Consider the following 5,137-nt stretch of genomic DNA (forward strand, 5'->3'; position numbering starts at 1 on the left):
TCAAATTGAGCTGCATTGACTCTCAATGGAATAATTGCCCATGGGAATTCAGAGCATGTCCAAGCGCTCAGCTCATTAAGTGTGCAGGCTGCAGGCTGGCACTCTCTGCTCACACACCAGCCGGGTGTTCAGAGCATCTGGTTTTGCAGAGACTCCCCCGCGCCCAGGCAGCCTTTGGGATGCCAACAGTGCTCCCCGGCTGCTGGGATCCTGGGGGCTGCCCCAAAAGTCTCATTTCAGTTGAAATACAGAAGCTTTTAATAGGGCTTTTGGTGGGATCACAGACATGGAGGTGTGGTTGCACGTTCCTGGATTCAGGCCACCATGTGACAGTGAGATCGTCCTTGTCACAGTCGCGTTGCTGGTCTAGATGAGCATTGGGCATGTTGATTGGTGAGGAAGCTGACACAGAGAAGGGCAGTTAAGCAGCTGACTGTGTTGATTTGTCTGCAAAACTGAGCAATGAGGACACTGACACTGGCAAGCTTAATTGGCTGAATTGATTAGGAAGAGCCAATAGCAAATGAAGAGATTTGTACTACTCCACCAGTGAGTTCCCAGCCGTCGTGAGGATGACCGTGCGAGTGACAGGGTATGTTTAGTTCATTTTAAGTGTGCGAGCAAACCATGAAGTCAGCTTGCAAATACCTGATGCAACGCAGCCAGAAGGAAGCTGCATGGAAAGAAAGCTGTACGCATCGTGGCCAAACTCATAGTCTTTGGCTTCCCAACACCTGGGGTCTTCAAGATGCACCTTGACCAACAGCCCAGTACCTGTGTGGTAATTCTGTAACTGGGCTGAGCTTGTAAGTACTGACGTGAACGGCTCTGGCCCATGGGAGATGCAAAGCCTGGAGGACCAAAAAAACATTTCCTCAGAAATCAATACTGCCTTTCTTCTTCCTCTGCCTTCTGGGCACAGAAAGGCACACAGTGCTGATCTGCATGAGGTGAGTGTGCCTATGGAATTGCAGCTTGTGGAAAAGTATACACACTCCTGAACAGTTTTACTGGGAGATCAAGAATCCTGATTCCCCATCCTAGCTCCCCAACAGGGCCCTGTCCTGGTTCCCCATGTAGAGGGACCTCTTGGTGGGTGAATTCACACACCATAGCTGGAGAGGGGAAATGGGAAGGTGACTGGAAGTCTCCAGAAGTCCTCTGGCTCCCCTAGTCTGGTGTCAAGCCAGGATGGGTACCCTGGATGGAGGTGACCCCTGCCACAGCCCTTTCTGCAATGGGTGATGTCTTGCTGGAAGCACATCATGCATGGATGGTGACTCAACCTGCAGAAAATGACCTCAGAGGAGGTGACTGGGCACTGTCCTGGGGGATGTATTTTGGTCAGAGACAAGCCTTGGGCTTGAGGCTGGGTGTCCTGATGGGATTATCTACTTTATGCCACACAGGAAGACTGAATGGTTCCTTCTGCCTTTACCATCAATGAATCAAAGAAAGACGCAATTGAAGTATTCCAGCAGAGGATGTGTGACTCCAGTTCCGTGGCAAAAGAATAGCTCAAAGCAACTTCTGAAACACGCTTTGTTATATCAAAAGCAAGAAAGTTTTGAATTAGAAGATGATTCAAGCCCTGGAAGTGTGTCGGTGTGGATGGCCACCATCCTCACCCATTTGCAGCCAGCACTATGGTGCAGCCGATGTGCAAAAGGCGCTTTCTCCACTGTATCAGGCTCGTTCTTCTTGCTCATCCGACTTGTCCCTGAATCACACAATGGCTCAGAGCTTCATCCGGTGGCTGACTATGACTCATGGGCCTTAGAAAGCGCTAACATCTGCTGCTACCTGCTAGAGTCATGACATCACTTGCATGATCCCAGCTACTCCCTACACTTGATCCTCCAGGTTATTGTTATAATTAGCTCTATGAAAATAGTCCCAGCAGAGCTGCTGGCGTAAATAGAACTACAAATGGTCAGATGTCTTCGCTTCCTACGTGCTTCCCTAGCAAAAGAAACAAAAACAGCCTGTAAGAAGTTTGAAAAGCATTTGCCTGTGGGTTCTCCCATTTCTTACAGCCTTGAGATCCCATAAGGATAGAAGCACTGGTGAGCACTTATATTGGAGAATGTGAAATTAAACCTTGAATTTGACCATAAGCCAGCAGGGTCCTGGAAGCCAAGAGGGCAACTGTGTCTTGGGGTGCATCCAGCACTGCATCATCAGCTGAGTGAGGGAGGGGATTGTCCCACTCTTCTCCACACTGGGCGGCCCCACCTTGAGCACTAGGGGCAGTTCTGGGGCCACAGGATAAAAAGGATCTAAAGGTGCTGGAGAGTGTCCAGAGGAGGGCATGGAGTTGGGGAAGTGTGTGAGGAACGGCTGAAGTCACTGGGTCTGTTCAGCCTGGAGAAGAGGAGACTGATGGAGTGACCTCATCGTGCTCTGCAGCTTCCTCACACAGGGAGGAGGAGGAGCAGGTGCTGAGCTCTTCTCTCTGGTCACCAATGACTGGAATTGAGGTAATGGCAGGAAGATGCCAGGGGAGGGTTAGGTTGGACATTAGGAGCAGGTTCTTGCCCCGGAGGGTGGTGGAGCACTGGAACAGCTTCCAGGGAAGCAGTCACAGCACCAGACCTGACACTATTCCAGAAGCCTTTGGCCAATGCCCTCAGCCCCACAGCATGAATGTTGGGGTTGTCCTGTGCAGGAACAGGAGTTGGACTCGATGGTCCTTGCCAGTCCCTTCCAACTCAGGGCATTCAATGATTCCATGAATTTATGGAACTGCTTGTGACTGTTTTCGGTGGGAAACTGAAAATCACTTGCACAGATTTCTTCCTGTATGGCCAAGTCATGTTGCACCTGATTCTCCCAATGCCTCCTGCAGAGCTTTTGCATGAATCAACATCTGGGCCATATGACATGTAATTAAAACACATTGAGGATATTTATCCTAGGGAATGAATCTTTGTTTCAAGTGTATGTTTCTGAGGGAACTGCCTGGAGACCTGAGCATGAGCAGGTAGGAGAGCTGTTTTGGAGTGTCTGCAGTGTTGATATTTGCTCCTCACTCTGTCCCTTCAAGACATCCCATGCAGCTCTTCAGGTACCTGGCTACACCCTGGTGGGCTCCAAAGAAGTGTTACCCCCAGAAACACTCTCCTCTAGACAGCTTTGCTTTTCTGCTTGCCATTTTTCTGCTCTCAGAGCAGTGTTCCCTAAGGATGTATAACCAAGTTTTATAATGAAGCACCTCTCACCCAGCAAATATTAAATAAATTTCAGTTGCCCTTTATTACACAATAACGATAGTGAGATTTAATTACCTCTGCACCCAACAGGGACATGAATTTTAACCGATATGACTAAATCTTCCCAGTGTAATTGGTGGTGTCTGGAGTTGAGGGTCATTTCCAGTGCACCAGTGAGTGGTGATGGAAAAATCCTTCCCAAAGAGTGTGGCTCCCAAACTGAGACCATACGCAGGCTAAGAGAGACAGGTAGGGAGCAGGTGATCTGAGGAATCCAATTAAGCAATGATGCTTAGCAGTGGTTTGGAGCCATGACAGAGGTTAAAGATGCTGGAGAGGTGTGAAAATCTAGGAGCTGATAGAGCTCAACTGGGCCAGAGCCTCTGCCCTAGAACTGAGCTGCTCTTCACATCTAATTTTCCACAATTCCAAATATATATATACTTAAAGGGTAAAAAACCAGAGAAAATATATTCTTTGAGTTCCTCTGTTTCCAGGGCTCTGACATGTCTATTTTGATTCACACTGGAAACTGTGTCACCCAGATCCAGCCCAGGCACTGACAATTTGTGCTGTGTTTTTACAGCGTGAAGAGAAATGAGTTCTCCAAGAGCAGAGGAAGCAGGGAGAGCTGAGGAACCCTCACCTAAGCCCTTTTTCAGCAGCCACAGCCTTGTTCTAGCCATGGGCCCTAAGTGATACTGCAGCAGAAAGGAGTATTAAGGGCTCAGGCAGCATCTGGGACTTCATCCTGGAGAGCAGATCACAAATCACCCCTGGACCTTTGCAGGGGCTCAGTTTAAGCATTTTCTGCCCAGAGCATGCTTCATAGTTTTGCAGATACTGGTGTTACAAACAACCAGTCTAAGCCCTTTCAAGCACCGCTGTTTTTGTCCTGCTCACCAAAATATGATGCAAATAGATTCAGTTCAGCTATCCTTACACCCAGCCTTTGTATTTCTTGGTCCTCCCTCCACTGTCCTCCTCTTCCATCCTGCTTGCTGCAGCCTTGATCTCCTTTGTCCACATTCTCCCACTGTGTTAACTCCGGGGGCTCTTGCCCTTTTATTTTGCCTCCAGTTTTGCCCTGGGATGATGTGGGGGGAGCTCATCGATTCCCTGCAAGGCTCCTGGGGACCTGAAACTCCACAGCCCTCTTGGGGCTCCTGTCCCAGCCTTCATCCTTTGATGTATTTGTATGTCAGTGCTGCACGTCATGCTTGGTTGCTGTTCTTCACCAGACTCCCACTCCAGATCCTCAAAGGATTTCCCTGGGAGAGATAAAATTGGCTCATTGTGTCAGTAAACAAAAGGAGAGGGCTGAAAGGAGAGGGTTGGCAGTCTTGTGTTGTACTTTTACTTGCACGCTTGGTATGACAGCAGTGCTGGTCTGTGGGCAGCGTAACTCCCAGGCTTGAGGGTCTCCTGCCTGGAAACAAGCCTGGCTCTTGACTCTTTCTGCTTCAGCCCTCATATCACCTCTGTGGCCCCCTCTGGCCTCGCTCCAACAGCTCCATGTCCTTCCTGTGCTGAGGACTCCAGAACTGGACGCAGGGCTCCAGGTTGAGTTTCACCAGAGTAGAGCAGAGGGACAGAATCCCCTCCCTGGCCCTGCTGGTCCCACTGCTCTCTAGGTGTAGGAGAAGTCCACTCTTGTGTGGGTCACTTATTCAAGGACTCCTGTCCTGGTCTCAAATTCCTCTGTGGACATAGGGCTGACCAATTCTATTTTAAAGCTTGGCCAACCTGCCAAGCATATTTATATAAAAGAATGTAAAGTCCTGACTTTACCATGGTGTCCTACTTCCATGTTGTTTGCTAACTCAGAATAAGGGCACTGGGTCTCCTCCCTCCCTTTGACCCTGTTCCTGTGAAGGCATTTGGAGGCTGGCTGCTCCTTTTCCAGGCAGGTTTCTCACAGCTCG

This window comes from Phaenicophaeus curvirostris, chromosome 17 (genome assembly GCF_032191515.1).
Source record: "Phaenicophaeus curvirostris isolate KB17595 chromosome 17, BPBGC_Pcur_1.0, whole genome shotgun sequence".
Classification (NCBI taxonomy): Eukaryota; Metazoa; Chordata; class Aves; order Cuculiformes; family Cuculidae; genus Phaenicophaeus; species Phaenicophaeus curvirostris.